This window comes from Amblyomma americanum, chromosome 6 (assembly GCF_052857255.1).
Source record: "Amblyomma americanum isolate KBUSLIRL-KWMA chromosome 6, ASM5285725v1, whole genome shotgun sequence".
Lineage (NCBI taxonomy): Eukaryota > Metazoa > Arthropoda > Arachnida > Ixodida > Ixodidae > Amblyomma > Amblyomma americanum.
This window is the reverse complement of record NC_135502.1, coordinates 146,146,570-146,166,313: the sequence shown is the minus strand read 5'-3', so window position 1 is coordinate 146,166,313 and position 19,744 is coordinate 146,146,570. Positions and strand designations below refer to the sequence as shown.

Here is a 19,744-nt window from a genome sequence, read left to right as displayed (position 1 = left end):
TTGCAAGAAAATTTAGACATTTAGTTGTGGATCCCAAAGCCGAAGTCTCATCGGCGATTTCTCTTGGCTTCTGGCTGCAGTGCCGGATATTCCAAGCTTGGTGAGCGTGCTCTCATCGCAGCAGTATAATCTGGTGCTCAACGTCATCGATCCGTCAGCTTGGAACAGCGACCCATTCGGCTTCCACGTGCGCTGGGAGGCAACGAGTGGGCGCCGCCGTCCGCAAGGAGAGCTAGAGGTGGCGCTCTCCTCGGAATGGTCCATGGAAGAAAACACGGCCAACATTACGCTCCCGCTACAAGGAGGCAGAGACTACCGGGTGTTCGTCAGTACCGTCGGAGCGGACGGTTCAGGCGGCACACTTAAGAGCTCGGAAACAGATGTGTCGTTTATCGTTCCTCTTGGTTAGCCACCTATTTTGGTACATGTTCCAAGCTAACACCTCAGTCTTGTCGCCGTCTTTGTTCCAGTATCTTCGCAGAGGCCACAAATTAAACTACTAGATTATAAGAATATATTTATTTTAGATACTCTGGGGCTTTTAGAATTTACTTCTCGTGAATTCTGTGACATGAAACGCTAATATAGCAGCACAAGTTTTTTTTGTGCGAGTAATTTATAACGCATAACAATCAGAAGTGCTCAAGGTATTACCACCGATTATCTCAAATCAGAAATTGTTCCTTTCGTCCTCGTCCTTGGCGCTACCTTGAGCAACAATGCGATTCAACTTGCCCAAGTTTTCACCTTACAGAAATTGGCAATATAGGTGACATTTCACTAAACAGGGCGTCAAGAGAAATGTATTATGCAAACCTTGAATTTGCTCGCACAGAATCGGCAATGGTCATTTTTTCAGTGGCGACAGTTTTCGTATCCAGGTATTTAATAATTTAATTTTCCGGCAGCGCATTTTCCGGACGTCTTCTGCAGCAGTGTTTGTCAGTATGCATACTGACGCACGCACCGTATTTAGAAAACTGTACAAATAGTGGGTAAAATTTTACTTTATTGCCAGTATCCTCATGCTGTACTATAAGTATTATCAAAATATTTCACATGACTGCAACAAAATAAGCAAAAGCGTATTAAAAGGTACTTACCCGATCAAAACGCACGACCGAATTTTTTGTCGTGCATCTGCCGCGCGACACAATTATGTGTCGCAAGACAAGCTGTCTTGTCGTGCCTTGTGTCGTGCGACAAGCTTCGTGTCGTGGGTTCTTTCGCGCGACAAAGTTGTTTGTACATAGTCCAAGGTTCGACGGAACACCGTCTGGTCAGGGCGAAGCATGATTTATTCACAAATGAAAATTCGGTCACTGACCAAGTCGAAAGATGAAAAATGACGTTTCGGGTCCCATACGGGGCCCTTGTTCACAATGAGGCTGTCACAGAAGAAGGAATTGTTATATACGCTTCAGAATCTTCTGCAATCTTTTCACGTAGATAGGATGTAGCGTGCCCTGATTCTTGTTTAGCGTGTTGGCCGTTGTTTGGATGTTTAGGGATTCTAGATGAAGTCTTGCAGATAGGCTTCTTTCCGTCGCCAAGATTTCCACCTCATCCCAGCCAATCTCGTGGCCAGTGGACAGCACGTGCTCTGCAACTGCATTTTTTGCTGCGCGCTTGTTTCTGACGTCGCCCTGGTGCTCCTTCATGCGCCGCTGGAAGTTCCCGGTTTCCCCAATGTAGACGGAGGGGCAGTCGCTGCAAGGGATCATATAAACAACGCCAGGGAACTTGGCACGTGGTAGCGGGTCCTTCACGTTGACCACATCGGCTCGCAGTTTGCTAGTTGGCACGTGTGCTATGTGCACTTCGTGTTTACGGAAAATCCTAGAAAGGGCCTCGCTGATCTGACGCACGTAGGGAATCGCAGCACGTTTTATCTTTTTTTTGTCAGCTGTTGTGCTCCTCGTGTGTAGGTGGCTTTCTTGGTGACAAGAAAGCCACCTACACACGAGGAGCACAACAGCTTACAAAAAAGATAAAACGTGCTGCGATTCCCTACGTGCGTCAGATCAGCGAGGCCCTTTCTAGGATTTTCCGTAAACACGAAGTGCACATTGCACACGTGGCAACTAGCAAACTGCGAGCCGATGTGGTCAACGTGAAGGACCCGCTAACACGTGCCAAGTTCCCTGGCGTTGTTTATAGGATCCCTTGCAGCGACTGCCCCTCCGTCTACATTGGGGAAATCGGGAACTTCCAGCGGCGCATGAAGGAGCACCAGGGCGATGTCAGAAACAAGCGCGCAGCAAAAAATGCAGTTGCAGAGCACGTGCTGTCCACTGGCCACAAGATTGGCTGGGATGAGGTGGAAATCTTGGCGACGGAAAGAAACCTATCTGCAAGACTTCATCTAGAATCCCTAATCATCCAGACAACGGCCAACACGCTAAACAAGAATCAGGGCACGCTACATCCTATCTACGTGAAAAGATTGCAGAAGATTCTGAAGCGTATATAACCATTCCTTCTTCTGTGACAGCCTCATTGTGAACAAGGGCCCCGTATGGGACCCGAAACGTCATTTTTCATCTTTCGACTTGGTCAGTGACCCAATTTTCATTTGTGAATAAATCAAAGTTGTTTGTAGTAGGTTCTGCCGCACGACAGACATCTTTCCTGCATTTTGTCGTGCGAAGAAGGTCCCTGTCGCAGCATTTGTCGCGCGACAGGTTTCTGTCGTAGGAACTGTCGCGCGACAGAGGGAGTCGTGCCGCGCGACAGAGATAGCATGCCTCAGCAAAGTTGCCTGTCGTGGGTTCAGTCGCGCGACAGACTTCTATCGCGCCTTTTTTCACGCGACAAAAGTGCCTGTCGTGCGGCCTGTCGCGCGACACAACAGCTTGTCGTGGGATATGCCGCGCGACAGATACCTGTCGTGGGATGAGTCGGGCGACAGATACCTGCCGTGGATTGTGCCGCGCGATAGATACCTATCGTGGGATGTGTCATACGACAGATTCCTGGTGAGAGTATTTGTTTTACTGCAGAATTAATGAAATACTGCCGTGCTGTCGTGTGACAGCGATAGGATCAAATTGACCAAAGATACTTCAAAGCGCGTTCACTGTGGCGAGTCGCGAAGAGGATGCGAGGTGCTCTGGTCTGTTGGCGACGGGCACCGAGCGAAATGAAGTGCTCATTCACATTGGTGAATCGAGTTTTCAACTCGCTTCCATGACCTGGCTCTCTCACCGAACGAGAATTGGCTTAGAGGAGAGGCACTGCTCGAGCACTCACCTAATTCCCTTCTTTTCCCACATGACAATGTGACGAAAGTAGTGCATGCTCAAGAGTATAATGCGGCTTTGAAAGCCCAAAGAGCTGTAATGCACAAGCGACGAAGTCAGCGGTGCCTGCGTATCCGCACGCGCTTGCGGTGGCGGCATGTAGCTGCAGCCGCGACAGCGCCTGCACACCAATCGATGTGCGCAAGTCGAATGGTGCTACTGAAAGTCAGTGTCCTCTTGGCTTCTGTGACATGTTCAAGCCATGTTACATAATGTACCGCTACTACTACATGCGCAGAAAAGGCCAAGGACACTTCTATGAGTCGCGGAAAAGAATGTCGTTAATCGTCAATCAGGGAAAATTACTTGCCATAACCATCCGGCTACACAAAGGCAGCATGTGTGTACATGCACGCAGTTCTCTGTATAAATGTTCAAAGCAACCCCGGTATCATTTTTCCGCGTTTCAGTTTCAAGAGCGTCAGCTCTTACTACTTACGTTTGTCAAGGACACGTCTGTCTGCAGGGAGGGTCAAATTGGCCAAGACAGTTACCACACTATATCATATAGCAACAGCAGGCGCATAGAGCCTCAGTTGTCACAGATACCTTCGATCCGTTTTACATATGCCAGTATAGCGGCTATCGAAGTGGAACCCCGGGGACCCCCATTTGCATCAAATTTGGGGGGCCGCCCGTTTGACGCATAACGATCGAAGTGGTGTCATTTGACTTATCATGCTCCTGAGGATAAAAATAAATATTTAGATGAAGCCCAAAATATGTGTGGGATTCGCACCGACGACCTTTTCGCCCCCAAACCGTTTATTCCGGGAACTTCCAGACAGCCATAAGGCCTAATCTTCGGCCGCAGAGGGTTCCGGATGCGGTCAAACAATTCGTCTTGTTGTAATGCACACGTTTATAAAGTTCGTTAACTGATATATAAGGAGGAAACATACCGGATATAGCGAAGCTGGCTGTAAATCGCAATAGTAGTGCAAAATCTTTGAAGTAGATGACGCTGCTTGTATCTTAGAACGAATGTTTCCGAAACGAAACGCCCTCAGATGTTTGTATTTTGTCTTCTTCACGTTTGCTGAGCACCCCGATCTAAACACTTGAAGCTCTCGTAGCTAACGCTCTTAAGTCCAACACTGATGCAGTGTTGGCGGAGAATTTTTTTTAGCGGCAGTGATGTGGTGCTCATAAAATAGCAAAAAAATACTTTTCGACGTCGTTCATTGCCTTCACTGAAAATTTCATGACGGTGACACGAAAATGTCGCTAAATATAGACAGCAGCGAATGCAGCCAAAGGTGAAATGCGGCGGCCGGCGAGTTTGAACCGATTTGATTATCGGTCGAAATGAGAATAAAGTCTTGGGACTGACGTCAACCGCGCGCTTTAAAGAGTTTCGCCTGCTTTGACACAGTCTAGCTCCTCTGCACCCGCGCTCGGTTCTCTACCCAAGCAGCACAAGTAATTGGCCCAACATTGGAACTGTATTGGCAAAGCTGGCCCTACAAAGGACCAGGAAGGGACCATCCTGTTGCAATATTGGGCCGATGACCTTTGCTGCTGGGGTAAACTACTCTGGTCCCAGTGTAACTGTGTGCTATGACAATCTGAGCGAAAAGGAGGATGTATGGGGGTTTTGATGTGCGCTACGGCCATACAGTTGAGCGACATGATAACGTACGGGCGCGGCATGCCAGCCTGAATACCGGCCGCCAGCGTCAGAAAAATGCGACAGTAATCTTTGTTCAAGTCCATACTAAGCCGTCGGATAGAGTATCGTTGGCCAATATCGAGTCGTTGGTAGAAGCGATAACAGGAATACAAACAAATGTCTCCCCTCGGCGCCTTTAATTGCTGCTGCTCGATCGCGGCTCTCTTGGCCTCAGCTGGCTCCGCTCCTGAAGGTGTCGCGGAAATCGGGCATATCTTTGTTTTACTATGAGACGAGGTTCACAGTAGAACGATGACGAGAGCAACACCTCAGCGCTAGCCAGTTTCGAAGTGCACTCAGCTGCTACATCGATGTGAAACCGGCTAGGCTTAGCGACGACTAGGGCAGCCAGGGGTAGTGCGTATTTTATTGCCCGGCGCGCCCGCGGGCGGCGTCGTTCCCGAAAGCTCGCCTCGCTCACTCCGGCTGGCTCACTGATTGGCTCAACAGCTTGCGACCTTCACTCGAGAATCGAGAAGCGAGCGACTGGCGCTGCGACTGAGCGATACATTATGCCCACGTTTGCAGTGCTGGTGAACAACCTTTTACGCCCATATGCTTGGGTTATCGGCTGCGTTGCGGCGAGTCTTAGTTAAGATCGTCCGCGACGCCATCGTCACCGTCCGTGACGCAGAGGCTGAGAACTTCAATTCCAGTACGTGCCGAAACAGCTCGTATTTATCGTAACGATACGAACTCGAAAACATGGCTGCTTCGATGCGCTAGTGGGCTCTTGCTTGTTAAACTACACGCGATCAGGATGCGGCGAGTGCTAGCCGCTGTTGCATATTAGCTAAAGTGAGACGAAAGTATCGACGTAGTTTCGTAACGCAGTTGATATCAAAGCAATCCGCTTGTACTGGTCACCGATTAAGCTGTTAAGTTTCATGATCTCCGGTGAGCGTGCCAGTGTCGCGCAAATTAATGCATCGCAGCTACTCTCCATCGTGCCAATTGCGTTCAACTTATCCACGATATTCGCCAGCTTGAGATACGGCGCTTTTCTTCGCTGTTTTTGTCGCAACTTAGTGATTTTATCTGGCATCAAACGAAATTGCTTTCTGTCAACACCGTCGTCTGCTCCGTCGTCTGCTAGGGCATCCGGGTCACTTCAGGGGATCACAGGATCGCAGCTTCTACAAACGACATGCCAGAAAAAGTAACTGAAAGCGCTTTAGTATTCTTAAATAATCTAAAAATAATTTAAAATAAATGCAGTGTCTTTGTTGTGAAGAAAATATAAATATTCCTGGTTTAAAAAACAAATTTTTTGTCGGTTGCAATTTTTCACGGACACGAAAGCGCAGCCGTCGGTGCCATTGCAGCGCAACCGACGCGTCGTGTTTTGTATTATTTGCCTCTTTGAGGCATTGCTTGAGTACTTGTACGGCGGACACTTGAGAAGAACTCATTCAATAGGAAGGTGAGCAGGAGTGTGTTTTGGAAGCCAACGACCAGGATTTCGGCCTGTCAACATTGGCGAGTTTCAACGGGTAAGCCATGAAGAAAGACAGTGCTGCGACGTCTTGTCATCTGTAAAAGGAACGAAGACTCCTGCGCCGTTTTACTAAGCCTGGATTAATCGCATGGCCGGCGAGTCCCGCTCTGCGTTTCTTTGCTAATGATCTGTATTCACACGCGCTATTTGTATGCGGCTATATAGGGATGTGAGTGGAGGCAGTCCGCCGGCGGTTGCCGTAGCTATAATGCGGCGCCAAAAAAGCAGGGCGTATATCCTGCATGGCAAGTGTTGTTCTCATTGTCTTTATGTGCATTTAGTACTCGCGTGCCGTGGTAAATAAAAATGGCACCAGATATCACAACAGAGTTACGCTTTCGCTTGCTAGCGCTTCGACACTCGGTGCAAAAGCATGGATTTGCACTGCGTAGAAGACGATGAGCGAGAAGTGCCGCGCGGCGGAGCGCTCGCGCAAGGCCAGCGGCAATCAGACACCGCACTATTTTGTTCAGGGTTAGTACTCATCCGATTAGTGCTTGTGCCTTAATATGCGTCATACTAAATTCTGAGACAGTGATCGCATGCGAAAGGCTAGTTCATATTCATCGCCTTGTCATTTGTAAACTTGTCTGTGCTTCCCCAGTGGAACAGGATTTGAGGCAGTGTTATGTCAAAGTTAGATCAATCTTGCGTCTCCTGAGCTGTAAACGTTGATGCTTCCTCTCCTTATGAGCACTGCGATCTGTCGGAGATGCAACTGCACAATTATTTAGGATTTCTACCTTTTTGCTATATCCCCCGCTTTTGCGGACGGCATTCAAGTCGTTCGCCATTGTCGATGGTTTTTTTGTTACTCATTTTCGCTTTGTTATTTATTCTTGGTTGCGTGCCATCAGCTGTGGTGCCGGTGATTCTCCGAGCTCAAAACTCTTCCCAGGCATGGGATCCTACCCACATACCTCCCTTCGCCGCACTCACGAGTGTTCTTTGGTATTTTTTGTTTCTCTTGCCCTTACTGGCATTGCCAGTCGACAAATTTGTGCAGCTTTTAATTGTATGCAGATTTGTTAAATTCGCTAGCAATTTTTCTATGATGCCAAGCTGTGCTGTGAGATATCAACCTTCTTGCTAGTGAAGGCATGCTTTTTTCCATTCTCTTTTCTCATTTAACCAAGGCAGACTGGTTGCAACTTTCAATTTAATACCTAGACATTGGTGCAAGGCACCATAATAGGAATTAATGAAAACCTGCACATCCTATATTCAAATTGGTGAGCGGTATTTCAGCCAGCTCATCTTTCAGTGTGGTTATAACAGTCATTGTGACTCTTCTCAAAGAATGTATATGGGTACATTACATAAAATCTGTTCAATTGTTTTGTCATGGGTTAGCTCATTGGTTTTTTATTTACTTATACTACGTCTAAGTTTAGTTTTTAAAGTAGTAGACGATTTCCTCTCTTGTCATTCATGACATGGCTACAGCCACTGACAGCTGTTGCTCTGGAAGTATTTATTTGCAGTTGCCAGCGGCCAGCATCTATTGGGCCATGCGTGCTTCCTGCGTTCGGCTGTGTCATCCCTCCTGATCCGTTCATGGTAGTTATTCTTTTTCAGTGATGCATATCTTAGCTGCCTATTTAGAAAAATATTTTCAATATAGGCTTGCAGCTATGTTTAGAAATGCATGAAACTCTACATGCACTTCACAGCAGTACCTCAGCTTATAATTACCGGAACTGTAGATTTGTACAAAATATAGTCGCTGATGTAGCTCTTGACGCAGCTGCTGTAAACATAAACGTGCTTTGACATTGCACACCTGTTGCCTGGTATGCATATGTGTCCTCGAAAAGGACCTATATGTTCATTTATCCCTTTAAAAACATTGTGCTCTACAATGATGGTTTGCCAGTATTTCTGATAGAGACCAAATTGTCAGTCAGTAATGTAACATTGCACGATGACACCAATTCTTGTATGGCATAGCATCCTTGCAATGCACTGGGAAAGCTGCTGTCAGTACAGATTTATTGCTGGTTTATTGCCATAGCATATGGTTATACTGCACAGTTTGTACCTCTACCTTCTTAAAGCTGTATACTTGAAAAATTTTAAATTATAAAGGTTAAATTCAAGGAAATGTAACAGTAACTGTCTCACCTTTTGGTGGACACTTGAACTGTGATATAAGGGAGGGATATAGAAGGGAAGTAATGAAGAGCTGATGCCCATGTTAGATGCCCCTCTTTAGTTAAACATACCTCGCAATTAGCACATTTGGTGCAAAACAAACATGGGACTTGCACGCTCAGAAGCACCCTCATGTCAGTAAAACGAAGTGCCAATGTTGCCGTACTTTAGAGCTTTGCTCTTAAAAGCGCAGCTGACTGCTGCTCAAAGTTGAGAGCAAAATATGTCTACTTTTCCTCATGTGCAGTCTGCGGTGCTGGTGCCATTTGCAATGGTGATTGACATTGAGTTGCATGATGCGCAGTCCGTTCCTGGAGTTAGTGATTTTGTCTGTCGTGTGAATGTGCTGTTAAAATTAGTGCATAACAATGGTTCTCTAGTTCATTTTAGGTAACTGTGTCCTGTGCCACATGCTACCACCCTTTTTCCTCATATTTCCGAATCTCATATAGCCATCTGATTGCCACCCATTCATACATTCACCAATTCTAGGAATCCTCCCAGTGTTTTAGTGTGGTATTGCTTATATCTTCTCTGCATTACACATGAATTGCACTTCCTCTTTTTTGATTTAGTCAAGATATCTCTGTTCCTCTTTCTTGCATAAGCATAAGAGGCGACTCAAGTGCACCATCTGGGCTTGTGATGCAATGTGTAGGGCCCTTCATTTTTGAGTAAAACCTGGTTTTTCCTTACTGTTGCACCAATAAAGATTCTTAAATATCAGGTTCAATGCAATTTCTGTGCAAATGTGCCTGTAAGACAGTGTGGTTTGAAGGTGCACAAAGCCGAAGAACTGCTGGAGTGTAGTCGATGTCACATAATTCTTCCGACAGATTTTTTAAACAATTCTGGTTATTTTATTTAACTTTTAATGTTTATTGTTTGTCGGTTGCCTATAATTTTTGGATAAACTGAAAACTACATGTACTGATTGGTATTTCACCAATAATTATACCCATTATTATGAAGCTGTGTTGGAAGGTAGGTGTGCATTTAGTATGCGTGATTTGAATTTCAGTGATTGTTTCTGCAATGCAAAATGGAGGACAGGTCTCTGCTGTGCGAGTTTTTTGCAATGGAGTGAAAGTAGCTGGAGCAGCATTTGCTACTGTGTCACCCAGCCAAAAGTTCTCCCACAGACCACTGAGCTTCTGAATACCTATGGCTTAAAGCGCGAAGCTCTGGTTGCCCTTTCCGAGGTTTTCTGCATTAACGAGTGCAAGCCTAAGGGCTCAGAGGTAACAAGCATTTGAAACCATAGAGCTATACAGAGTAGTGCTGGGGCCGTGCAGCAAGTCAGTGGGAATTAGGTCCCGATAAACGTGGTTTACTGTACAAAGCTAGCGTGAAAAAATAGTAGCGCTCACAGAAACCGCTGTTTTTTTCTTAATCGGTCATTGAAACAAAGAAATGCATGTAAAATTTGATATCTCACTGATCCCTCAATTTTTTTCCAGCTAAAGACCATGAGTTGCATGGAAGTTGTGCAAGTTGCATGTGATTTTTGCCAGGGACCTGGAGCAGGCTGGGAAATTAGTGGATGGCCAGTGCTATTCACTCAGTAAGGCAAGCTTTTTCTGTAAGTACAGTTTTTGGCATGGCATTGCTTAGGGATGCATGCACTAATCTGGCTACTCTACGCCCGCGCATGCTTCAATAATAATGAAGTACATGAAAAAAATTGATTGCCGAAAACAAATTGCCGCATCTGTTATGTTTTTTCAGGTAAGTATTTTCCATTTAAAGGGCTGTGAAAACCTTAAAACTTATTATGTGCTTGTTGTGGCTTTTTTTTCAAATTTCTCCTTTCACGTCTATGTTGGCCTGACCTTGTAGCTTGTCTGCATGAGATTGGCTGCTACCTACAGTTTGCTTTTTTGTTGCTCCTTTATTGCCTGTCACAATCTTTGCTTTGTGTGGCAGTGTCATGCAGTTTGGGAAGTAATCTGATCTTATTTCTGCATTGGCTTGAAGTGCAAGCTTTTGCATGTGGGGCAAGTTTATGGTGTTTTTTTTGTTTGCTGTAACTGCAGTTTGGCCATGAGGGTTAGAGGCATGGTCATTTTTTTATTTTGATGCAGTGTCATATACTTCATGCATAAATTAATGAAGTAAGCACTATTTTTTTGTAATAAATGAACATTCATTATAGCTTTGGCCATTATAAGTGCACTTGACTCTAATATGGCTGTCTTCCGGCATTCAGTATTACATCTTAAAACCAGCCGGAAGACACAAAACAGGTGAAGAGATGAGCAAAAGATGAGGCTGGTCTAACAACTGAAATTTTATTGAAGGATAGTGGCAAAAGAACACCTGCAAAGAGATTCAAGCACGCAAAACCCCAAAGCGTCACGTGAGAGGGCAAATAAGAATCGAAAGGCACTGACGTACTAATAAACCATCTAAAAAACTAATTCCTTAGAGTGAAGGTTCACCGACGGTTTAGCCAGGCACTTGTTTTTAGCCTTACTGATGTAGTAAGCCTCAACTATATCAGGAGAGATTTATCACTTCCCTAAACCACAGATGTGCCGCAGAAATCAGGCGTGCAAAGAGAAAGGTCGTCCTCCGATTGCATTCACGAGAGTGAACGTGCAGTGTCAGGTGAAAATTCGCCTTCCTCTCTATACAGTGAAAGTGCTCTCAGCCAGGCGCACATTCAGATATCTGCTTGTCTGCCCATAGTAGTTTCAGCTACGAGGCAGTGGAATGCAAAAAACCCGTTTACTTTTGCAAGTGGTGAACCTTTTTTGTGACACTGTCTATTGTGACAAGTACCCAGTTTTATCAAGCCTTTTTTTTTAATGGCGGCGCAAACGCCTCCTGTCTTGCACTTCGGTGTTAAGACAACAGCAGCATTACGCTTTCCCACGACTTTCTTGAGACTTTGAAATACTGTGCAGGTAAGGTGTATCAGCATCATCGGAGTATGTGTTCCTTACCCTCGAGCGAGTGAAAACATACTATGACAGGTTGTTGAGATGGGCAAGTGGGAACCCAGCTGCTTGGAAACCTGATACAAGAATGCGTCCTCAGCAGTGAAGGCATGACTTATGTAAAGCTGATGTCATGCACACGATTGCACACCCATCAAGTGTTTCCATCTTTACTGATCTTAACCAGCGACAAATACACCTCTTCACCATCCTTCCGCAGCAACGAGTGGTCCGACTCGTAGCTAAAAAGAGCCTTCCCCGATCTTTAGCTGTAGCCCCGACAAACATATTCGTTCACAAAGCACAGGTCTGCATCAAGAAACTGCTAACTGTTCTGCTTAGACAATTCTGATGTAAAAAAACAGGCCTTGACCGCATGCCTTAAAGACTCCTAAAGCATCTTGTGCCAACTTATCTGAGCCTTCTATGTCCAGAAAAATTAGGTAGTCATGAACATAACGAAATGCTACTATGTCAAGGTCTTCCAAACAGGGCTCTAATGCCTTATCAACTTTAGACAAGAAAATATTGCAGAGCAAAGGTATTACCTGCATGTAAATACCGCCCTGCCAACTGACAAATGCGGATTTGCAGTAAAAGGACAACAGCCCCATGAAGCCAGCAACCGAAATCACGCAATCATCTGTAAAAGCATGTTCATTTTTCACCCTGATGCAGTTTGCACATGCCTCAGAGGTCTATCATGTGACAATGAATAGTGCAGGCCCTCCATGTCGATGCTCACTGCAGAGCACCTGCCCAGGTTGCTGTCAACAAAAAACGAGAACTCCACAGAGCTCCACTTTTGTGAGTTGGCAAGGCAGTATTTACATCAGAAATCAGGCATATGCAGAGGGTCCCAGGTTGCACTGTTCCTCTGCGACATTCTTCTGTCCAGAGTCGATACCGCATCAAAGCTCTGTTTGGAAGACCTCAGCATAGTAGAATTTCGTTATGTTTATAGCTATCAAATTTTTTTGCACGAGGGCTCACATAAGTTGGCACAACACGTTTTAGAAATATTTAGGCATGTGGTCAAAGCCTATCTTTTACGTCTGAATTTCACTAAGCATAACCGTTTGTAGCTTCTTGACTTAGACCTGCGCTTTGCTGACGAACACTTATGTTGGCGCCACAGCACAAGATCGGGAAGCCTCTTAGCTATGAGTCGAACCACTCGAGGCTGGTGAAGGAGAGGTTGACAATCGCATGCATCACGACCGCTTTATGGAAGTAATGCCGTCACAGTGTTTAGAATGCATTCTCGGAAAAGGTTTCCAAGCCAATGGCACCTGGGTTCCCACTTGCCCATCTCGCGCACCTGTCAGAGTGTGTTTTTACTCTCTCGAGGGAACGGAACATCATTCGCATGATACTGACGTAGTTGAAGAGCACAAAAAGACGGGCTCTATACCTTACTTCCACGCCATTTCGCACCGTCCCAAGAAAGTTACACCAAGGTATGATGTTGCTGTTGTCTTGACCGCTAAAAGTAAGGTAGGAGCCCTTTGCTTCTTCAAACTAGGCTTGATACATCTACGGGTAATCGTCCGCTATGCACAGTGGCAGATAGAAAATGGTCACCACTTGCAAAAGTAAACGAGTTTTTTGCATTCCACTGCCTCGTAGCTGAAACTACTATGGGCAGACAAGCAGATATCTGAATGTGTGCCTGGCTGAGAGCACTTTCACTGTATAGAGAGGAAGACGAATTTTCACCTGACACTGCACGTTCAATCTCGTGAATGCAATCGGAGGACGACCTTTCTCTTTGCACGCCTGATTTCTGCGGCACATCAGTGGTTTAGGGAAGTGATAAATCTGTCCTGATATAGTTGAGGCTTACTACATCAGTAAGGCTAAAAACAGGTGCCTGGCTAAACCGTCGGTGAACCTTCACCGTAAGGAATTAGTTTTTTAGATGGTTTACTAGTACATTAGTCCCTTTCGACTGTTTTTTGCTCTCTCACTGCTTTGGGGTTTTGCGTGCTTGAATCTCTTTGCAGGTCTTCTTTTGCCACTTTCCATCAATAAAATTTCAGTTGTTAGACCAGCCTCATCTTGTGCTCATCTCTTCTGTTTTGTGTCTTCCGGCTGGTTTTAAGATGTAATACTGAATGCCGGAAGACAGCCATTTTAGAGTCAAGTGCACTTATATTGGCCACAGCTATAATGAATGTTCATTTATTACAAAAATAGTGCTTACTTCATTAATTTATGCATGAAGTATATGACAATTCAATGAATTCTTGTGTTCAAGCAGGCGCTCATTAAGGCACTGGCAATTGACCGCTCCTTGAGTGAAGCACTTGACACGGATTGTATAGTCCACGTTTTTAGATATGTAGACGATTACCTGGTCTTGTTGGCAGATAGCGATTTTAGTTTTGAAGAAGCAGTAGCTGATGTTTTAGGTACGTTTGGTCGAAACAGCATGGGCCTCACCTTCACTCACGAACTGCCTAGCAGTAATTACCAATTACAGTTTTTAGACCTCACCCTAACCTTTCACCCTTCACATGTTTGCTGGCGATACTGTCCACGCGCCAAGAAAGATTTGTTGCCATTTCATTCAAACCATTCTAAGACCGTTAAGAGGGCTATCGCTTCCCAGTGCCTAGCGTCCGCACTAAAGAAGTCCTGCCACCATGCCATGCACGCCAGCTTTGCATCTCAGGTGTCCAGGATGCAGAATGGAGGCTTCCCGGCTCCCCTGGTTCTCTCCGTGACGCAGACCTTGCTGAAAAAGCTGAAGGGCAGCAATGAAAGCATAACTCAAGAAAAAAGGCTGGAAAGGCTGGAAGGTGTACCCTACATACACCACACCTCTCATAATCTCAAGAAGGTGGCCAATAAGTACGGCGTCAACGTGGTAGTTTCAGCGCTGCGAAAACTTATCGGAATGTGGTCACGTATTGGGAGAAAGGAAATGCAAGAGTGCGCCATCAGACACCGAACGCCACTTGTTGGCTGCAAGAAAGGAGTGGTGTACGAGTTCCCACTTACATGCGGGAAGGTGTACGTTGGACAGACCGGCCGGTGTCTTAATGAGTGCCTGCTTGAACACAAGAATTCATTGAATAAGAAAGGAGCCCATCTTCCAGACCACTGCCAAGCATGCTCGAAAGAGAAACGTATAGTCTGCAAGCCCCGACTGCCTGAATGCAAAGTGCTACTGAAAAGCCAAGATAAGACCGAACGTGAGCTCGTGTAAGCCTTTTATATCAAGAAACGAGGTGACAATTGCATCAGTGATACCTCGGTTATTATCTGGCACAGTGAAATGATGTTTCTTGAGGCATATCTGTGAAAGGTAGATGTTTGTCAAATTGAGATTAAGAGCATGGATAAGGTCAAAGGCTATATATACGCTCTTCCCTGAATAAACCCTGTTGAAAGTGTAGCGCTCGTCCTGTTCCCTTACTCGTCCGTGTTGCCAGTTTGCGCTCTTATGTCTTTCACGGATAAAAGATAGGCTTTGACCACATGCCTAAAGATTTCTAAAACGTCTTGTGCCAACTTATCTGAGCCCTCCTTATGCAAAAAATTAGGTAGCTATAAACATAATAAAATGCTACTATGCCGAGGTCTTCCAAACAGGGCTTTGATGCGGTATCGACTCTGGACAGAAGAATGTCGCGGAGGAACAGTGCGACCTGGGACCCTCTGCATATGCCTGATTTCTGATGTAAATACCGCCTTGCCAACTCACAAAAGTAGAGTTCTGTGGAGTTCTAATTTCTTGTGGACAGCAAGCTGGGCAGGTGCTCTGCAGGGAGCATCGACATGGAGGGCCTGCACCATTCATTGTCACATGATAGACCTCTGAGGCATGTGCAAACTGCATCAGGGTGAAAAATGAACAAGCTTTTACAGATGATTGCGTGATTTAGGTTGCTGGCTTCATGGGGCTGTTGTCCTTTTACTGCAAATCCGCATTTGTCAGTTGGCAGGGCGGTATTTACATGCAGGTAATACCTTTGCTCAGCAATATTTTCTTGTCTAAAGTTGATAAGGCATTAGAGCCCTGTTTGGAAGACCTTGGCATAGAAGCATTTCGTTATGTTCATGACTACCTAATTTTTCTGGACGTAGAATGCTTAGATAAGTTGGCACAAGATTCTTTAGGAGTCTTTAAGGCATGCGGTCAAGGCCTGTTTTTTACATCAGAATTGTCTACGCAGAACCGTGAGCAGTTTCTTGATGCAGACCTGCGCTTTGTGAACGAATATGTTTCTCGGAGCTACAGCTAAAGATCGGGGAAGGCTCTTTTTAGCTACGAGTCGGACCACTCGTTGCTGCTGAAGGATGGTGAAGAGGTGTATTTGTCGCTGGTTAAGGTCAGTAAAGATGGAAACACTTGATGGGTGTGCAATCGTGTGCATGACATCAGCTTTACATAAGTCATGCCATCACTGCTGAGGACGCATTCTTGTAGCAGGTTTCCAAGCATCTGGGTTCCCACTTGCCCATCTCAACAACCTGTAATAGTATGTTTTCACTCGCTCGAGGGTAATGAGCACATACTCCGATGATGCTGATACACCTTACTTCCACAGTATTTCACTGTCTCAAGAAAGGCGCGGGAAAGCGTAATGCTGCGGTTGTCTTAACAGCAAAGTGCAAGACAGGAGGCATTTGCGCCACCATTAAAAAGGCTTTATAAAACTGGGTACTTGTCCACAATGGACAATGTCACAAAAAAGGTTCACCACTTGCAAAAGTAATGGAGTTTATTGCGTTCCACAGCCTTATGGCTGCAACTAATATGGGCAGACAGGCAGTTATCTGAATTTTCACCTGCCTGAGCACTTTCACTCTATAGGGGGAAGGCAAATTCTAATCTGGCACTGCGTGCTCAATCTTGTGAATGCAAATCTGAGGATGACCTGTCTCTTTGCACGCCTAATTTCCAAGACACATCAGTGGTTTATGGAAGGGATAAATCCGTCGGTAGATAGTTGAGGCTTAGTACATCGGTAAGGCTAAGGACACGTGTGGCTAAGCCATCGGTAAACCTTCACCGTAAGCAATTTGCTTTTTTAGATGATTCATTAGTATGCCAGTAAACTTTGATTGCACTTCGTCCTTTCACTGCATTGGGTTATTGTGCGCTTGTATCTCTTCGCGGGTTTTCTTTTGGGGCTTTCCTTCAATGATGCCGCCACGGTGGCTCAGTGGTTATGGCGCTCGGCTGCTGTCCCAAAAGACGCAGGTTCGATCCTGGCCGCGCCAGTCAAATTTTAATGGAGGCGAAATTTTAGAGGCCCGTGTACTGTGCGTTTTCAGTGCACGCCAAAGAACCCCAGGTGGTCGAAATTTCTGGAGCCCTCCACTACGGCATTCCCCATAGCCTGAGTCGCTTTGGGACGTTAAACGCTCAGAAATCAAATAACCAAAATCTTCAATTAAATTTTTGTTAGTCCCGCCTCTTGAGCTCATGTCTTCTTGTGGGTTCTGGCGGGTTTTAAGGTGAGTCAGTACCAAATCGGCCAGTCATAAGCCTTGTTCAGTATTACAACATTTGAATAAAGAGAAGTTTACTAGGCTATGTTGCCGGGGGTGGTGTCCGCAGCAGTTGTGGGCAACTCAGAAGAGATAGCGTCATAGATTGGTTGTGTAATTGGCAGAGGATGATGTGAGGATGCTGCTCGAAAAGAAAATTTTATGATCGGATAATTATTTACAGCCAAAAACGTCCAAAAAGTGGCTGGACCAGAGAAAAAGTGCCGCGAAATTTGAAAACGCTGAAAGTAGGTGGAGCTACAGCGTAGTGCCAAGTTTGAAAAACTGGAAGTATGGATAAAGCCAAAGCTTGGCGCCGAGTTTGAAAACTTGAAATGAGCAATCACGTTACCAGTAATAAGTGTCCTATACTTAACCAGAAGATAGGAAAATGATAAATTAGAGGCAATTAGGCAATTATTGAGAAGCGAACGGCAATGAACGGGTGATTAGACTGGGCGGGCATTCAGTGAGTGGGCAGGAACGATCCATGGAGGAAAATTTGAAAACTCGAAATCGTTGCTGGGATGAAATGAGGGTAAAATAAGAGTTAATTGATAACCAATCAAGTCAACGAGAAAACAACCATGGCGCCAAATTTGAAAGGCGACCAGTGTCGAGGAGGCGTCAACGCTTTCAAATTTTTATTGCGCAGGTAGCAGCGGTGATCTCTATTTTTTCGTTTTTTCAGCCAAGACAAAAACCGTTTTTCTTGGCTCATGGGCGATGTATCTAGGAACCTGTGGCCAGGACAACGCTGGACAGCATGCATCAGCAAGCTCAAAAAAAGCACGAAACAGTAAATAAATATTAATCATTTTCATTTCAATTCTACTGGTATTGTGCACGAATTACTCTGGAATGCACAAAGCTTGTGTTAATTGACAGGGGACCATTAACAAGCTGTGCATTTTTGTGCTTTGCCTACTCTAGAGCACAAATCCTGTGTTAATAGACAGGTGACACAGTAACGATTGTTACACAGTGTACGAGCACTACACAAGACACACTACAGAAGACAAGGCAAACTACAGAAGACAAGACAGACTACAGAAGTCAAGACAGACTACAAAAGAGAGGACAAACTACAGAAGACCGACTATAAAAGACAAGACAGACTACAGAAGACAGGACTACAAAAGACAAGACGGTCTACACAAGACAAGACAGACTACACAAGACATGCCCAAAATAAGACAAGACTACAGACTACAGAAATTTTCTGTCTTAGAATCCTGTAGTGCATTTTGACTCGGTAGAAACAAGTCATACTACAAGTCATTCCAAAACTAAACATTTTGACAGCTTTTCCTGTCTGGTTTCGTTTAAGACATAATAAACTGGACATCTCCAACCAAAAATTTCAATTTTAACCCAGCGTTTCGAAGCCGACCCCTCCTTTCCTCCATAGTTTAAAGACGCTAGCTACTGCCCTCAGTCAACGCTCATGATGGAGCCGAGTCGGCTTCGACACGTTGGATTAAAAGCAAAATTTTTGGTTGGAGATGTGCAGTTTTTTATAAGTCATTCCAAGTACCTCACGTTTACTTCAGTCAGAACGTTAAGGCTTGATCACGAAATTTGAGGCCAGAACATCCTAAGCCATTGCCTCCGACCTGAATATTCTCCTTCTGCTGTGGTACGGCGCCTGCCCGAGGGGCTTGTTCTGATGGAATGAGCACTGCAGGTTTTCGACAAAACAAAGCGCAAAGAATAGGCAACTAGAGAGGGCATATTACTGCTACTTGTACGAAAGAGGCAGTTTGAACTGGCCGAAGGAATTCTTGTCATTGGAAGAGAGCAGTGAGAAAAAGCAAAATTCCTTATAAATGACCTAAAATAACTATTTTTCTGAGCTTGTAGTTTGAATTTTCCTAGTTGCAATACCAGGATTAATATGCACGGAGCTCTGCAGCTATATTTTGCACGCGCACGATATCAGAAATTCTGCAAACTATACCCTGCGCCCTACAAGGAAAGTGCTCGAATACTTGCTTGCCATCTGTAGCTGCTCTCAGCAACACCGCAATATCTAAAAATCTTTGAAATGAATATTCTATAACATCCGTCAGCAACGTTTGAATCGGCATGGCTACGCGCAGATTTAAAATTTTTCTACTTAAGCATGCAGCCGCGTCCCACGAGTTTTAGAAAATCTGGCCGTAAATGAGCAGTCTGCTATTGCCCACTTCCCACGTAAAATCAAGGCACCCCGTGCGATATAGCCGATTGAAAAAAAGAGCTAAAATATAACCTAACAAGGTGATAACTTAACAAGTTATAAATATATCTTAACAAGTTAGCACTTGTGTTTGTCCCCTGTTTTGTTGCTGTGCTATGGATCATAAGCTAAAATATGTAAATGCGCAAACACGGGGAGCCATTTTGCGAACAATACAGTATAATGACTCAAGCAATACATACCCTAGTGTTACACTCCCCAGCACAAAAGTGCAATATGTTTTAATGACTATTTTGCTGAGAAACCATTTAAAACTGTCCGAATTTTTATGTGCCACAGGTGGACGAAATTGGCCTCGAGATAAACTTAGACCCCAGAAGAGCAGGAAGATTAGCTCTAATTCGTATCATGCAGCTTTTCCGGCAAAGCTGCAGGTTGTTGTATTCTCAGAGTTTTTTATTTGTTAGCACTCCAGGAGCGGTAAGAAAT

At 45.0% G+C, this 19,744-nt stretch overlaps 1 long non-coding RNA gene across 1 annotated transcript; it reads left to right on the top strand.

Annotated features, from left to right (window-relative positions):
* Nucleotides 1–5,621: 5,621 nt before the first annotated feature.
* Nucleotides 5,622–17,871, top strand: LOC144095019 (uncharacterized). The gene is made up of 3 exons (XR_013306666.1): nt 5,622–8,032; nt 10,087–10,208; nt 17,765–17,871. It is a non-coding gene; the product is annotated as an uncharacterized LOC144095019 (long non-coding RNA).
* Nucleotides 17,872–19,744: the final 1,873 nt, after the last annotated feature.